At 33.8% G+C, this 18950-nt stretch overlaps 1 pseudogene; it reads left to right on the top strand.

The window, feature by feature from the left end:
• The first annotated feature begins 6117 nt into the window (after positions 1-6117).
• On the top strand, positions 6118-6236 carry LOC111742860 (annotated as a pseudogene).
• The last annotated feature ends 12714 nt before the right edge of the window (positions 6237-18950 follow it).

Below are 18950 nucleotides of genomic sequence, written 5' to 3'. Positions count from 1 at the left end.
AGAACTTTTTAAAAATCTATTTTGCTACTTAGTACAGTATTTATCATTATCACTATTGGTTTGAATGAATAAGGCCTTATAACTTTATTAGGAGACTAAAGTAGGGATATGGTCTATTAATTTTATGAGCAAGGGAGAGAAGGCTTACAAAGTATATTTTGTTAATATTTCACGGTATGGGTGACTCAGAACCTTCAAACACAGCATTGTTGCATGAAATGACCTTCACAGATCATTTAGTAAGTAGTATTTGAAGTATGCTTGGTTTGCAAGGATTAAAATGGGTGACATTAGTCTGGCACAACATATTCTGTGGAATCAAAGCGTAACTTATTTTCTCATTTAGCTTTCATTGAGTGAAGAATGCAATTTCAATTGAGCTCTGAATTGGAGATTCAGAGAACTAGGGTTTTATTACCAGCTCCATCACTGACATACAGTGGGACATTAGGAAAAAATTACCTTTCTGCTCTGAACATCACAATTTCCTTCTTTAAAATAGAAATAAATTTGGCGGCTTGGAAAATGATGTTGAATTTGGCAGATATAGGTGCACTCAATATTCTAGAGCATCCGATTTAATGAATTCATGCTGTGTTCATAATACAAAGGAATAGCAAATAAGTATATATGTAAATAGTGATGATGATGATGATTATGACAATAAATAAACAACCACATAAGAAATTACATCAACCAGTGCAGCCATATTTATGCAGCATGTTGTGTTGTGTTATGAAAGTAGAAGAGCAAAATCATCTGTCCCCTTCAAGAGCATGGCCAGCTGGCCACATTAGCCCTCTCCAATGTGATCCAAACTGCCATCACTGTCCGAAAAAGCTGACCTGAGTGCTTGTGCTTGATCTCGGTGCTTGTAGATGGTGTTTATCATTCAGTATTTGTAGGTATATGCATAGGTGTAAGTTAGTATGTTTGTAGATCTTGAAACTATGGATCAAGGGGGTGTGTATAAAACAAGTCAGAAGTGAGTCTAGTTGCAGAAAAAGTGAAATGAAATAAGGCAAGGAATGGAACAATTTTCATCAATAATGAGGTGACTCTAATTAGTCTTCAAACCCATCAGGAGATTCTGGTAAGAACTAGGAACCAGGAAGACAGCCAGAAGGCTAGAGATGTTGGATAGCCAGACACAATAAGGAGTAGATTAGCTGTTGTCTATTGTTCCTTTGGATGCACTAGGGTGAGAAGGATATGCATGTGAAGACAGCTCAAACTTTGAACTGGGGAGAGACTTTTTTCAAGTCTTAATCATGTTCAAGCTGACTATTAGTTGTATAGGATTAATCAGGGTGAGACTGGAACTAGTCTTAATAGTCTGAGCAGAAGAGATCAAGGCATAGGCCAGTAGAAAATGTCAATGAATACCAAATTTAGTGATATTCCAGTTGTTAATGACTTTGGTTATTCTTGTATTCTATAAACAGACATTTACATAATTTTAACGCGCTAGGTAGAGCTTTATTTAAAAACACATTATTAAATAAGTCAGGAACACTAAATAGGCAAAAATATCAAAAAGCAATCTGGAGAAAAGAAGCAATGAGATATCATTAATTAAAAGCAGTAAATCACAAGTCAGAAAAGAATAATAAAACAAAAAATTTTAAAGATATTATTATGCATAGAAAGGGAATTTTACTTGTTTGTTTTGTAAATAATAGCAGAAATAATTAGATAGACTTTTTATAATTAGAGATGATTTATTTAAAGCATAGTCTACAAAAAATATAACAAAATTCAGACAAGTTAACTTGAAAATAAAAATAAAAATCATCCATTTTACACTTAATTGAGTGCCTACAATGTACTTGCATTATTTTAAGTGATAGGGTAACATTAGAACATAGACATTGTCCCCATCCTCATGTGCCTTCTATTATAGTGGGAAGGCAATAATAAATAAAATAATTTTAACAGTAAGTAAAAAAGCAATGAAACAACATACAAACAAAATTGGCAAACCTAGAACTACATTTGTGAAGAAGGATGTTTTGTTTGGAAATTATTTAATAAATTAGCCTTCCAAGAAAAGATTAATGTACTTATTTATGGTTTTACCATTAACTATGAAGAGGAAGAGGAATTCTGAGAAAATGGAAGCATGTTCACTCATCCCTGAATCATTCTCCCTCTCGATTTCCATATAACAAAGGGAAGCATAAAAGCCACCCTTAAATGAAAACTTTTAGGTCTCCCCTGAGTCTTGTAGGGGAGAAAGCAGGCATTAGAATCTATCATCTTCAGTGCTCGGGAGAGCCAAGGAACCAGATATTCTTAAGTAAAATTAACATTTTTTTTTTTTTTACTCGCAGGTGCCCATCAGTGAAGAATACATTGACCAGTAGTATGGTTGGGAGCCACTACCTTGATTTGTACTAAGGCACCAACAGTTTTACCCATCATTGCTTTTGTGCCATTATTGCAAAAGTCAGGTCCAAAGAATGATGAAATTTAAAAACGTTACTCAACACTGAGTATTTCAATGCCACTTGTGCTTGGTACCAAACATTCACATAAAACAAAATCTTCCTGGATGCTTAGTTGGTGCCCATATCAGATGAATACCAGCTAATGAGCAAGTCCAGCCATATCTGTAGATTCATTCATTGGTAAGGAAAAAAAGTACAGTTGTGTAGATGAGATATTATCTCATCTCCATGTTTACAGTAAATCTTTAATTTGACAAGACACTCTAATATTGAAAATTGGCACTAATGTGAATGCTTTTACTGAGTTTTCATCATTGAGCAGTGCCAATGGTCCAAAACCTTTATTAAACCCCAGCTATTGTGTGTTCTTCAATATGCAATGTGATAACATACGCTGTAGGATGTTTCAGGGGCTTCTGCAGTTTGAAAAGCTATAACAAATAGTTTTGGCTGTTAAAGACTTTAGCCTAACTATGTTTTAAATATTTAATTATTTTTTCTTTAACTTCTGAACGTTTGGTCTCAAAATGATATTGCAACTTAACCGGCACTATAAAACTATTTTAAAATATTCTGTTTCAAACCAAAATAAAGAAATTATTAGCATGTATAAAGATGAGGGAAATAGCACTTTGTCATAGTTTTGTTTCTTAGTTACAGTTTCACTCAGGTCTTTTAGAATAGATTCCTATCTTCCACGAGCCAAATAACCCTCTAATACAAAAGTTTTGTTTTTCTCAGCATCTTTAGATGTACACAGTATTCTTATCTTTTTTAAAAGCCTATAATCATTCTTTAAATATAAGAAAAATGTATTTTCTTTATTTCAAAATAAACTATTATTACACCCTAAAATAATAATAGTTTTAGGTGACACTTAAAAGTATACAACATTTTTAAAAACTTTAAAAATATTATGCAAATTCAGATAACTTCTACTTCTTTTTTTATTTCCATGTAGGTACAAAGAGAATTTTAGGATTTCAAAGTAAGATTTACTAGATGATAATGAGTTTACAAAGATTAAAAGAAATATAACCAATGACATTAATTAGTGTATTATTTCAAAATTGTGCTAATATGTGAAAATTCGTATATTTACATGCTAATATTAGATTTTAAAAAATGTAAGAATATACAAGTACATATTCCATTAGCGTTAAAAGCAACGATGTCCTGAATGGTATGTCATTTACGGAAAGGTCCACTGTATTCTCCCACAACAAGAATAAAAGTAAAAAAGTAAATAATGTCTTTATGTTATTATGGAAATAGCTTTGGCCTTGCAAAACCCCTAAATGTCCCTGAGTGTATCATCCATACTTTGAGAACGTGTTCTATTGGAATAAAAGGGAGTGGATCCTGAGCATATTAAGCTGAATCATGAAACAATATTAACAAGTTAGAATTTTCACATTTTTCCCTTTGACTAAACATTTTAAATTCTAACTGCATTTATATTAATAAATTCAAAGAAATATTTTTAAAGGACAAAATCTTGATCCACATATAAAAGTATTTATATATATATGTATGTATGCCTGCATGTGTGTTTGATTTGTAAGAAAAAAATTGCTTTTTTAATGTAACAATTGACTTTCACTATAATAAGAACATAAATTTAGTTAATTTTTTTTGAAAAGACTAATAAACAATAATTTTATGAAAGTGATTTCATTGTATGAAATCTATATTTGCTACTGAGAGGAATTCTATAATATTTTCTTAGGCAGTATCAATAAATTCTGCGTGAACCACATGCTAAAAACATTAATCCCCAAATTATAAAAATTATTTCTTCAGGATATATGTTCAAATGTGTAATCAAGATGATAGAGTCAGAATAAAAGAATGGCACTTTAAGATGCAACATAATGGTCACTGAATTGTCAAGTTGTGTGTGCTCTGGTCTGGAAGGAAGCTTAACGGTTGTCTAGTTCAACTACCCTCAAATGCTTACGTATATTCTATAGCTTCCCTGACAAGTTCAATCTCTGCTTAAATGCCTCTAAATTAATGGAAAATGTACAATTTTTTAGTTTGTCATTTTTATATGACACTTTTGCTTGATGTCCTTCCTTCTGTAGAATTGGCATTGGCTTTTTGATGCCTCTTCATACTAATTTGATCCTGGAGACAAAGTAAGACATTCCGACTCAGCATTGACTATTTATGCAAACTTCGAAAGTCACCTAAGTGATCTAACTTTAGTCTTTCACAGGAAATGCTTATATTCAATCATCCTTAAGGTTTCTTTAGGCTTTTTTTACTCTAAAACTTTACAGTTTTCTCTCAGTATATATACATGTACAGACGCATACACACAAATTCATACCAGATGTATGATCTTTTGTTGTCTTCTAATCTTTAGGATCCCAGTTTCCTTTTCTCTAAATTGTTGAAAATAATATCTACTCTATTTTTTATGGGATTATTCGAAAACAGTAAGCGAAAATACTTGATAAGCTGTAAATACTTTATATATTAGCAATTAAAACAATAACTGGTTTAAAATGAAAATTAACATAATGGGAAAATGAGAGAAGGGAAGGAATAAGTAGCATATGCAATAGTTCAGTTAGTCTAAAGCACACATAAATGTATTGATATAAAATAATAGTATATGGGGGATTTCTGCTTTCAGTATGGTAGAATAAGGTCATAATAATAGATTGACCCTTCAGCAGATAACAATTATATGTTCTGGAGCATGCATGCACACGTGTGCGCATGCACACACACACACACATACACACACACAAATTCTACATAATGGCTCTGGAGCGTGAGTAAAAGTAGACATATATTGTAAGTGAGTAGGAATTTGGAAGAAAGGGCTGTCATGGTTGAGCTTCCTGTTTTTATCACCTAATCCGGAGACGAGCCACAGTCTCAAGTGCAAGGTGGTGAAGGGTAGCTAAAAAAACCCAGAAAACAGCCCAGGGTGACCATGTTCTCGAGAGAGTGAAGAAGAAGTCCTGAAGAGGAAAAGCCAAAGAAGATGAGCTCTAAATTCTATACATAGACTCTACCCAAATCTCTGATTGCCCCTGGGACCATGCATACATGGGGGAAAATGATCAAAGTTGTTGTCCTTACGGATAAAGGACTGAACTACGATCTGCAATACCACCCACTGCAGGTGAAACAGAATTTGCAGTTTGGATCTAATCTGTCTGCTAAAATAAACAGAATGATGGTTAAAAACATACCAAGTTTGGGAAAAGACTTAATTTTAAAGCTCCAAAAAGTTTGGTAAACCACAAGTAGAATAAATACAAATAAAATGACTAGCCCTATCAAAACAAATCTGCTTGAAAACCAAAAAGAAAGAATCTTGAAAGCAGTTAAGAGAACAAAAATTATTTGAAAAATTGTGTTTTCACATCAGATACAATGAAGACCAGAAGACCATGGATCAAATTTTTGAAGTATGAAATGGAAAATCTGTCAGGCCAAAACTCTCATCCAGAAAAAAATATGCTACAAGGAAGAATGTGAAATAAAGACATTTCAGGTTAACAAAAAACATAAAACAAATAAAAACAAAAAACAATAATAACAAAAATCACCAGCAGATCTGCACTTCAAAAAAGGCAGTCCTTTAAGCTAAAATGAAGTAATACCAGAAAGAAACACAAACCTTAAGAAATGGATGAAAAGCATAGTCTACAGCCATGCCATCCTGAATGTACCCGATCTCATCTGATCTCAGAAGCAAAGCAGGGTCAGGCCTTGTTAGTAGTTAGATGGGAGACCACTTATGAATACCAGGTGCTGTAGGTGTAAAAGAAAAAAAAAGAAATAAAGAAAAAAAAGAAGAAAAGCATAAGAAATGGTAATATTTATATATGTATAAAGGATGCTTTTCTCTTAATTTATTTAAAATAAATATAATGATTTAAAGCAAAAACTATAATATCGCATTGTGAAGTATAGAATGCATAGTGTTGAAATTCATGTGACAACTACAAAATAAAAAAAATGAGGGTGGTAAAAGTCATATTAGATAGAAATCAGAAATATACAGACATAGCTAGATACAGTAATAAATATAAATTTCTGTGTATGCTTGGGTTAGTATACATACATATATCTCCTAGCTCTATCCACTGAAGAGTAATACAAGCAGTGACATTTTACTTCTAATTAAAATATATAGAGCCTAGTTTTTGGTTTCTAAATATTATTTTCTAATAAATGGAACCAAGGACATATGGTTGATTATAAGACCATGTTAAAAGGACACAGGAAGAAACCTGAAGGATCTCACAATGGCCAAATCTAGAATAATTTGACAATAAACTAAATACTGATGGTATCGTTGTTATAATCCATAAAATCGAAATAATCCATGGAAAACACATGAATATAAATGAATAATATTTAGGGGAGAAGATGCAGTTCTTCCTTACAGAAGAATTGCAATTAATAAATGTATAAGGAATAAAAGAAATAGACAATTCTATTAGAAGACCACAGTAATAATTTCTGCAGGAAAGATTACTGATAGATGCTGAAATTAGTAGATGAGAGTTTGAGAAGAAACTGGATATTTGCATTGTCACAAAGTATCTGCCCCAAGATATTTATTACCTACAAATGGAAAAATAGTAACTTCACAGTGGAGACACCACCTTAACCAAATAATGATAGTTAACAGCTCAAGTAATAAGACCTATCGACATCATGTACTCCTTGATATATGGCACTGAGAAGAAAATATCACTTCTGTGTTATTCTTGCCAATATATATAACTTCAATCTAATCAGGGATTAACATTAGACAAACACGAATAAACCACGAGCTACTTTCAAAATGGTCAAGGTCACAAAGCATAAGGAAGACTGTGGTACTGTCACTTCTTGGAAGAGACAAAGATGAGAGACTGAATGTACAAATGGACAATGGCCAGATCATGTATAAAAGCAGAACTCTGACCCACAATCTTCAGCAACCAGTATAAGAAGTCAGCCCATTATATGTAATAACCAGTTCAGGAAGTCAAACTACTATTTGTAGCAACCAGTCCAGAGCGCCAAATAATGCCCCTGTAGCAACTGGCCCCAAAGGCCAGGATTTGATTCATATCTGACAGCTTCCAAATTAGGACAAACCAGAAAAAACAAATATCAACCCATAAGGAATTACATACAATTTCCTTCCTCTAGTTAGCCTGCCTATAGCTTTCCTATGCCAATAGCCTCCAATCACGGCATACCTGAAGTCTATCCATTCTTCCATTATAAACTTTCTCATTCCTTGCTTGCCTATGAGATTCTGCCAAGTACAAGTGATGATGACTGATTCCCTTGCTATAGTAACTTTGATAGTTTTTGTGTGTTCTTATTTGGGTGGCCTTCTTTTATTTCCATAAAGAAGTCTTAACAACTGAATACAACATGGGATCTTGAGACAGAAAAATAACATTAGTGTAAAAACTGGTGAAATTCTAATAAAGTCTTCAGTTCAGTTAATAATATTTTACCAATCTTATCATCTTAGTTTTGACAATTGTAAAATGATTACAAAAGATGCTAAAATTAAGGAAATCTCAGCACAATGTTTTGGGGAACTTTCAGTATTACTTGGGAAACTTTTCTGTGCGTCTAATATTATCACAAAATTAAAAGTTAAATAATAAACTCCTAGAAAAAAATAAAAGAGAAAATCTGTAATTTTGGAAAGCAGAAAACATAAACCACACACACAAAAATTGGCTTTATTATGAAATCTTGTTTTTCACTTCAAAAGATATTGTTAGGAAAAAGAAGAAAAAAAACATGCTAAAGACTGGGAATAAATGTTTGTAATATGTGTATCGGCCAAAAGACTTGTAACCAAATACGTAAATAACTTTTACAATTCAATAATAAAAACAGAAACGACTCTATGAAAATGCTAAAAAACAAATACCTTCATTGACATGTCACAAAAGAAGGTAAAGTAATGGCCATAAGCACATGAGAAGATGCTTGACATCATTAATCAGCAGGAAAATTTAAATAGGAATGAGGTAGAGCTACACACATATTAGAATGAATGAAATTAAAAAGACTAACAATACCAAGTATTGGTGAGGATAAGGAAGAACTCTTGTATACTGATGGTGAGAATGTAAAATTAGATCATCACTTTGGAAAACAATTCTACACTTTCTTAAAAATTTAAATAAACAACTAACATATGACCCAGCCATTCCACTCAGTGAAATACCACTAAATATTTACCTAGGAGAAACACACAAAGATTTGTATATGCACGTTCATAGCAGCTTTATTCATAATAGTTCCAAACTAGAAGTAACCCAAATGTTCATCAACAGATGCATGGTTAAAAAAAATCAATTAGAATGAAGAAATTACTGATACATGCAATCACATGGATGAATCTCAAAAATAATTATGTTACATGAACAAAGGCAGACATAAAAGAGTACATACTATATAATTCCATTTTTATAAATATGAATGCCTTTATATTGATAGAAATCAGATCAGTGTTTGGCTGCACTGAAGGTAGAGGATGGGATTGATTAAAAAGAAACACCAGGAATTATTTGAGAGTCATGGAAATATTCTGCTTTTTGATTGTGCTGGTGGTTTTATGGGTGTGTACATCTGTCAAAATTTATATAGTTGTACACTTTAAATGCATGCAGTTTATTGTACCTACAATATGCTTCAATAGACTTTGAGTGGTGACCACACAATGCAATATACAGATGATGTATTATTGAATCGTATACTTGAAACCAATACAATTTTATGAATCAATATCACCCAATAAACTTAATAAAATTTAAAAAACCAAATGTAATAAAAATAAAATAACAATATAATTTAGAATTTGTAGACGCCTCAGAGATTATTTAATGGTCTTCCTTGAGGAGGAAAGGTTAGAATCTAGGTCTTTTGCTTTCTAGACTGTGCCGTATTAACAATATAAATATGTGTGTGTGTGTATATATATATATATATATATATATATGTATATATATTTGTGTGTATATATATATATATATACACATATGCATGACTATTCAGAATCATATATGATATTCTATAAGACTTTGTCACCTCTTCTTTAAATTCTGAAAGCAATTTATTCTCAAATATGTACTGTCTGAACTGGCTACTTTGTCTTTCTTATTCAAAGGGGAGAGGGAGGCCACTGGATTCTCAGAACATGTTGGTTTGTCTGGCTTTTCTATAAATGATAGGAATTCCATTAGGATTCATTTCCAAGACCTGGAAATGTTTTCAATAAGCCATCAGGAGTGCTGGCTCAAACTTCTGTTCAGTTCATGCCTTTTGGGCTTCACAGAACACTCAGTCTACAACATGTGCTACAAACCTGGGTGAGGCTATGATTGAAAACTTCTGCTGCCTATCATCTGCCACTTTTCTTTTTCTTTCATTCAGTGGTCTATTTCCACCTGCTGGGGAAAGTAAACCTCAGAGCACCTGCAGAAATAGGAGGTAAAGGTTAAACCTTCTCAGGTCTTGAAGCTGGCCCTCTCTTATCCAGCATATCTGAGCGAGTCTTAAAAGCTTTATCTCGTCATTTGCAACTATCTGCTCAAAATGAGAAGTGTTAAAAAATTAAAAACAAGAACAAACAAACAAAAAAATGAGAAGTGTTTGCATAGTATTTTACATGATATACGCCAGCATTAATCCGTAACAGAAAAAGTTCAGTTCAGCTCAAATACGTGACAGAAGCTATGAAGTGTGCAGAGGGTTACTAAGCACTTAGGGGACTTAGAGCCTTGTCAGGAAGACGACAGCAGTAGCTGATCATTTTATCACATGCATGGAGATATATACAGGATAATTTTTTTCCCTTATCAGACTTGACTAAAACACAACAGAAGGATTTTGACGAAGAAAGATCTAAATTTTATTTTTAAAATTTAGAAAAGGGCAAAATACAGCTAGGAACAATTTTGGTTGTGAGTTTTCTTATTTGTGAAGTGAATATTTGGATAACTTTAAAATCAATTTGACCATTCTCTTCTTCTTTGACGATGATAGCAGGGCATCTTGTACAACAGAGTGATGGAATGAGCACCTCTGAAGTCCAGCTCTTAGAAATTACTCAGTGTTTATAAGCCCAGATGCTGCCAGCCCCCTTTTGGCTAAGACTCTAACAAGAAGAGTTGATTCTCTTAATGTTTCTTTCTATCTTCATGCATGTGGTTGTAGTCATTTTCACACTTTTGGCTCATCCTGCTAGGTCTTTACAAAGATGCAGATCAAAAAGACGTAAAAATGGCAAGATCAAAAAGACTATTTGTGCCTGATGTACTGGAATGAGTTTGAATTCTGTTAAATTTGGGCATATTAAATAAAACCAGAAACTAGTGTTTTGCAAAGGTTGCTGGTGAGAGTATGGAGCTTCATAAGTCAAAATTGCAGCACACGCAAAAATGCCAGATTTAATTGCCTTTTTCTTTTTAATTGTATCTAGAGATAGAAAACCAATCAAATGGATGCTGCTACATATTATGGCTGATTTTTTTTTTTTTTTAGATTAGTGCTTCTGCAGTTAATTAGCCCCAAATATGCACTATTACTTGCTCCTTTTTAATTCTAAATATGATCAGAGTGTAGTTACCAAATGTAATGATTGCTTAAAGCAAATTTAATACACAAACATAAAATGAACACTTGCTTCATGTGAAGCACTGAATAGAAACAGGGGAAACAGAGCATTGAACAGTTCCTACCCACACAGAGGACACACGTTAAAGGAGAGAATAAATCACTCATGTAAAAGCGACACACGTAAGTCCCATAAACTTGTGCAAAAGGTGTATGGCATCTGAAGAGAAAAAGCTCAAATCCAGTTGATTTAGATAGGTTTTTATCTTTGATGTACTTAAACTACTTCTTTCTTGCACACTAGGGTAATCGCTTTGCGTCTCAGGCTTGGTGTCAAGTGATTAGTAACTCCAAATAAGGTTTTAAGTGATAATTGTTTGCAGATATGATCTGTCTCATATGTTTGCACTTTAAAGCTATAAAAATCCATAAGAATGAAACTATTGGTATACCAGACTTAGGAAGGGTTAATATATTTGCTTTAGGTCGTTGACTGTCATACTAACATCCTTCAATTCGATCATTATATTTAAAGATAAAAACAATGCATTTCAGTTAGGTAAGCTCTCTACATGTGTTCTACAGTTCTCTGTATGGAAAACTCTAGAATATTAGCTGTTACTTGTGATTGGAATATTTCTTTCTTAATTTTCATTATTCTGTTGAAATTGAGCCATAATTTTCCTATTGGGAAAACTAGAGAAATGTCCCATAATTGGGTTGCACTGAATTTTTTATTTAAGTATAAAGAAAGAAACAGAAAAGGGCCTGATACAATAGATAATACTTACACACCAAGTTTGAACAAGGGCTAGCCGGAAAGGCATCTGGTAAGCAGCCTGGAGAGTCATTCCAATGTGAATGGAAAAGAAACTTTGAATTTTAAAATATTAGAAAAATGCACATTACTAGAAGAAAGAAAAAACCAACAACTTGAGAACTGTACCCAGATTCTCTCAGTGTGTACTTTTCTTCTACAACCTAAAATTATCTTAGGCACTAAGAAAAAACCTCATAAGTTTCTTTTCACTTCTAAAATTCTATGATCCTATGATCTCACTTTCTTTTACATAAAATTTACATACTTTAGCATTAAATTCAAGTAAAGCCCTGTATTTGAGGGGAAAAAAGATATTCTCATTCATTTAATTTAATGGGTGTTTACTGAGCAATTTCTGTGCTTCGGTCTTTGTCCTCTAGCTGGAGACATAGAAGAGTGAATGCTCAAGATCTTAGATGGATTACTCTAACAAAAATCTAGATAGTCATTAAACATAAAAATCTATATTAAAAAAATCCCAAACATATACAGGCCATAAATAGAGATGTAGGCATTTTATTTCTATTTTAAATATTCTTTTTCACCTTTTTCATCACTTGCGCTACTTATTATTTGGAACGAAGATATTTCTCATATCAAGAAACTGAATTTGCAGTTCAGCCCTTTAAGAAAAAAAGACTTTTTTAAAATTGCAAGAGATGACTCAAATGCTGCAATAATATTTCAAAACAAAAAATGTGTTATTTGTAAATCTTGGGCAAAAATTAGATGCAATGTGTGTTTTTAGCATAGCTTAGCAAGCACTGTATAGTAAAATAGATATTGAAGTATAAAATATAACTCAAGCTAATTTATATTTATTCTATATAGAATTCCCTTGTAATAAACAGAACTTTATTCTAATATGGATTACTTTGGCATAGAATTCTACATTCAATATTTAGCACGGGATTCTTATTTTCCACTCTAGTCAAGGGTGTTTACTTATTGAGGTAACAAAAGAACATCATTTCATTATGAACTAAAGACAACCACAGATTCTGGAAATGAATTAATCAACAAGAGGAGAGAAGGATCAAGAATAGAAATATCCATTGTTTTTATAGAGGACAGTGGAGAGGCTAGCTGAGAGAAAGTTTTGTACTGGATAATATTTAAGAGAAGGTTCTGGCTCTGCAGGATTCCTGCCATTAACCACCCACACATCCCTTTTAAGAAGTTTTCCATTTTACTGAAAAATGACACTCACCCTGTAATTGCAGACCCCACCCTGTTCTATCTGCGTTGAACTCCAAAGGGCACTTAGTGAAAGTTATTCTAAATGCTTAGCAGGTGGCCACCAGGCACAGCCCAACTGGCTGAGCCAGAGGGTGTTGTTAAGGGTATGTAGTATAATTAGTGATATGGTAACATTCATGATTTAAAAGTCTGAAGTTACTTTATTTTTTTGGCTCACTTTATCTTAAGAAAATAAGAAACCTATTTAATGCATCTGAATAAAAGAAAAAATTTGTATTTTTGACTTTTCCTATATAGGTGCATTATAGAATTTTATAAGCCCTATCTAGAGTAAAACTAAGGCACAGAATGTCTGAGTCAAATCATGGCCTTGACACTCAGTAGTTGAATGTCATTGAGCAATCTCACCACTTTTGTTTCACAGTTGCATCATCCGTACAATGGGAATGCTCACTGTACCTAACTCTTGTGGTTATTCTTATATTAAGTGAGAAAAAACAACCTTAGAATAATACCATATTTTTATTACACTCTTATACATTTTCCCCTCAAATTTTCGCTCAAAATTTTTTACTTCCCAATGCCCACACCTCATATTCGATCAAGGGAAGACAGGTCTGAGTTTTAAGACTTTTTTTTTTTTTTCCTATTCTATAACATCATAACTGTGTTTTGACTTTGGAGCAAACTCATCATATTCTATTTGTTGGCTTAAATTACGTAGCAGCATTTGTGTTATCATGAAGTTCTCCAGAAAATTTTATTGTATACCCAATAATTTTAACAAATGGATGAGCAAGAAAAATGATGATATTGAGAGATAAGAATTTGAGGACTGTTCTTTGACATTTGGAATAAATTTACCTTATTCTTTTTTGGTTGTTTAAAATACATAAGGGGTACTTACGTTTCATAGATGTTGTTCAGGAAAATGTACTGTTGATAAATTTAAATTTCAGTCAACAAGTTACCTAAAACAATCACGTTTTAAAGAAAGCATATCAGAGTCAGCCTGAATGCTTTATTTTTTAACTGTGATGATAATGGATTTTAATGAAAAAGCAAGTTTTGTTTTGCTGAGCAACTGCTGGAAGTAGTTATGCCTTGATATTGGATTAGAGCTTACATGGCCAGAAGCAAACTCAGACTTTAAGAGAATAAACATCATTCGCTTTCTTAGGAATGAAACAAAAACAAAACAACAAAATATCCTGAAGGTAGCATAGGAGCAAATGTCCCAGGAGAAAGCAGAAATGTTTCTTTGCAGCCTGTGCATATCAGGTAACCTAATTCAGGTAAAAGCCAGAAGAGGGAAAAGACTTTAATATGAAAATGACAGTTATTTTTGTAATAACAAAATACATAATTTCCTGTTTTTTCTTATAATGATGAGAAAGTTAGGTAAGTCTTTTGGGACTATCAGGACACTTTGGGTTTCATGCTTTTAGACGTTTATAAAATAACATTAATAATATATATTGGAAACAATTTACAAAGCTTTTCTAACAAAAATGAGGCTGTTGGATTCTTAAATTTTTTTTTATCTCAATTTACCTGCTACAATCAAGCATTTTATTGCTGTCCCTTGAGAGCAGTGAGACCTATTAATATTATTATAGAGTAATCCTGTATTGATATTTGTAATGTCAAAGAATGCTACATAGAAAATAGTTTATAACCATTCTGTTTTGCACCTTTCCTGAGTTTGATTTTATAGATAGAACCTCAAAATACCACACTGGGATGGGGTAGAGGTGGGGCAACAGAACAAACCTATTAGTTTTGCTCATTTTTCTTTCATAATGTCATTAGTGATATCATAAAGAAATCTGCGATTGCTCCGAAAATAGTACAAAACCTGGAAATATTATGATGTTATGATTTGCTTCTTCACCGTTAATTGAAGAATTCTAACTTAACCAGTGTATTTGTCAGGGTTCTCTAGAGAAACAGCTAAGTCTCTCTCTCTCTCTCTCTCTCTCTCTCTCTCTCTCTCTCTCTCTCTCTCTCTCAGTGGAGAAAGAAACTAATTTTTAAGAACTGGTTCAAGTGATTGTGGAGTCTTGCAAGTACTTGGTGGAGTCAGGCAAGTACAAAATTTGCAGGGTAGACCAGCAGACTAGAGATCCAGGGATGATTTGATGTTGCAGCTCAAATCTGAAAGCAGTCTGCAGAAGGAATTCTGTCTTTCTCAGAGACCTTGTTTTTTTTCTAATTAAAGCCTTCAGCTGATGAATATATTAACCTAAAAATAAAAGGCCAAAGTGAGAAGCAACAAAGTGTTTTGTTTTGTTTTGATCCAGTAGAATAGCTATTGAGGAAGCACTGATTCAGGCAGAAAACCAAATAACGTTCTGATTAAGGCAGTGTGTATTTATGAGAAAAGAAAGGGGAACAATTATATCAATAAAAGGAAAGTATTTTTAAAAGTCCAGAAAAGCTAACATAGTGTTGCTAATTCTAAAGAATGTCTTCAATTCTAAGTCCTGTAGTCATAACGAACAGTTGTTTGAAATACCATGCTACTTTAGGTCCAGTTCAAAGGTTATTTTGCCCAAGTTTCAACATTCGAAAGGTTTAGAGGTTAAGACTTGCAAGGCAGTTTCTCTGAGATAGCAGCTCCGACTCCATTTTAAAATGGCTCCTTTTATGTTATTTTTCATAAGTCCTTTCATTATGGAAGTTAATCTGCTTTACTCAAAGTCTACTGATTTAAATGTTAATCTCATCAAAAAAAAACTTCACAGCAACTGGTATTTAATCAAAATCTGGTACTATAACTAAGCCAAATTGACACATAAAATTAACCATCATGGCCATTAATTGGTGAAATTAAGTGGCCTATACAGAACAATAGACGAATTGAAACTGGAGGGCAACTGAGTCCAGGGCTCGTGCTGTCTGTGCTGCTCAGCCAGTAGACTGACATAGGAGTTGGGCTTATTTAGAATAAGCACTTGTCAGAGCACGAGTGATCTGAGATGGCAGCAAGTTAACACCTTCAAAAACTGCCTTGCCTTCTCAGTCTAGCTTAGGGTATTTAAGGGAAAATCTGGGCATTATTCCAGGGGCTATGTGACGTTCCAGGGTCAGGATGGAGGGGAATCTGTTGTGCTTCTCGGAGCCATTCCTCTGGTAATATGATCCTCCGGTGCCATTAGGAAGCCAGGAACAAAGATGGAAGTAGTCTGGAAGGAATGCTAGACCAGAAGGATTGTGACCAGTAAGCGTGAGGGTGTTAATCATGAGTTTTAGGGCAACTTTCTATGGAAGGAAATGTTCCAGGCTCTAGGTCAAGCCACTGGGGACAATCTATTGTTAAGCTATAGGGCAAGGAAAAGTGAAGCCAGGGACACCGTGAGGCCTCTTCTATGGAGGTACCTATTGGGCCCTTCTTCCCGATAAAGTGACCAATACATGTGTTCAAAAAAGACCTAAAATTAATGTTTGTGTGTGCACATGTGTGTTTATTCACACACATTTGAAATATGCCTGACATATTTTGGCCTAAACTCAGAACGATAAGCTATAAAGTTGAGATAAGTGCTTAATTAATTTCTACCCATTTATCATTTATATAAAAAGTACTATTTCAAAACAATAAGATATAGAATTGTATTATTATTTGTCTCATATGCTCCCTGAGTATTTTACCATTCAGAGTATTGTAGAGTAATTGACTATAATTACTAATAGTTCCAATAATTCTTAATTACTCATAAAATGCTTGATTACATATTAATTGGCTAGTCCTTAATCAGACTTCCTTTGAATTGCATTAAATGTGTCATATCTGACAGTATAGGCTCATATTCATGTTAATAGATCTCAGCTGACATTCCTTAGTCATTAATACAAGCAGCAACTGTTAGAGTTATCTCTAAGAAAGAAGATATTAAAAGAATGTGGATGAAAAAGAGGTTCAATGGAAAGTAACCTCACAGGGTGATCTGATCATAAATTAACTGTCATGATGGATTATTATGCCCGAGGCATATAACTTTTTTAGTGAAAGGTTAATCTTTGCCTTAAGCAAGCCCTGTTCATTGTTTCTATGCATCTAGGTAAATGTCACACCCCTCCTTCTTGACACTTCCTTCAAAGAGTGCAAGAGATAATCTAATCCCATCTTGCTTTTTCTGAGGTTCATGTAATCTTCCTTACATTCCCTCTTTAATCTCAAATGCGTAAAATAAACTGCCAACAATCTCCAAAGCATTTATCTCAGTCTGTTCAGATCTTGCATCCAGATATATCCTGTTTGGCTCAAATATATTTTTATAAAAATTCTCTATAGGTTTGGATATTCTTACATTGACAAGAATAATACAAACATAAATAATAACATTTAATTTTATTTGTTATCTGTCATTATATTTAAATTATAGTGAAATGTACCTAAATATATTTAGTCTAAATGTAGAATTCGAAGGAATCACTGTTGAGTGGGTTTTTCTCCATGAAGATTCCACAGAAGAAGCATTCACTTAGTATGTAGAAAACCCAATTCTCCTGCATTTCTCCATTACTCTAACACTGCTAACACACAACACTTCTGACACCAGATATGTGTGTGTGTGTTTGTGTTTCCTACACCAAGTAGTAGGTCCCCAAGTTACTCACAACTTCTTTCCAACTTGACTACAAATCAGAGGTTCCCATAACCTCCTCGCTCTTGGATTCAATTATTTGTTAGAACTCGGAGAAACACTTGTTTATATACCAGTTTATTAAAGAATATGATAAAAGAGACAGATGAACAACCAGATGAAGAGGTACCTAGGGCAAGGTATTTGGGAAGGGGTGCAGAGCTTTCATGCCCACTCTGAGTGTGCCACTTTCCCTGAATCGCCAAGTATTTACCAACCTGGAAGCTCTCTGAACCCTGTTGTTTTGGGAGTTTATGGAGGCTTCATTACATAGGCATGATAGATTAAATCATTGGCCGTCAGTGATTAAGGTCAGTCTTAGGTAAGGGGGAGAGTTTGGGGAAAGGGAGTGGACTAGGGGAAGTGTGACTACAAGTTTCAACCCTCTAATCTGGCTCCACTGGCAACAAGTCTCCAGCCATAGATTACCTAAAAGCTTTCCAAAAGTCACCTCATTAGCATAACAAAAGACATCTTGATTTCTCTCAACACTTGGAAATTCCGGTGGTTTAGGAGCTCTGTGCCAGGAATGGGATGAAGACCAAATATATATCTCTCATAAAAATCGCAGTATCACACTTAGTAAGTCCAGGGACTATACATAATGCTCAGAGTAATAATTCCTGTCCTTGTAAAGGTGTCTGTATCACATTTGAACTTTCACACATTAGACTGACTGGCTTTAGAACCAGTTACTTTGTAGCCAATGAAGCAATGACCAGGAAATGAATAATGTAGATTTGTGATGGAGCAAGGGCTTGCTGCCAACGCACATATAGAAGCCAACACTACGGCACCAGTTTTGCAAAACGAAAAGGCTTTTATTGCGAAGTCAATTGGCAAGGATACAAAAGAAAAGGCTCAAATCTTTTTCCCTGATCTGGAGCTGTGGGCGAATTTTAAAGATTAGAGGGAATAGTCTGGTATGCTGAAGTGATGGTGAGGTATGTTTTGATTGGAGAAATTTGGAACTTGGCCATTTATGCTAAGGGGCTTTAGCATTGGATGATCCTGAACAATGGACTCTTCCCTTCTGAAAAGTTTCCAGTGTTCAAGTTCTGGTCGTGTTCTGGTCCTTCGGTTCCATGGGAGGGGGAGATTTTGGTTCCAGATGCAACCAGGGGTCAGAGTTGTCTCTTCAGCGCATGCTTCAGTTGCATGACTAGTGGTTTTGCTCTGTTGTCTCTGACAAGTAACTCAGTCTTTTGTTAGAAACAGATTAGA

This window comes from Pteropus vampyrus, unplaced genomic scaffold (assembly GCF_000151845.1).
Source record: "Pteropus vampyrus isolate Shadow unplaced genomic scaffold, Pvam_2.0 Scaffold102, whole genome shotgun sequence".
NCBI classification, from domain to species: Eukaryota; Metazoa; Chordata; class Mammalia; order Chiroptera; family Pteropodidae; genus Pteropus; species Pteropus vampyrus.
The sequence above is the reverse complement of the archived record's forward strand: the minus strand, read 5'-3'. Positions and strand labels throughout refer to the sequence as shown.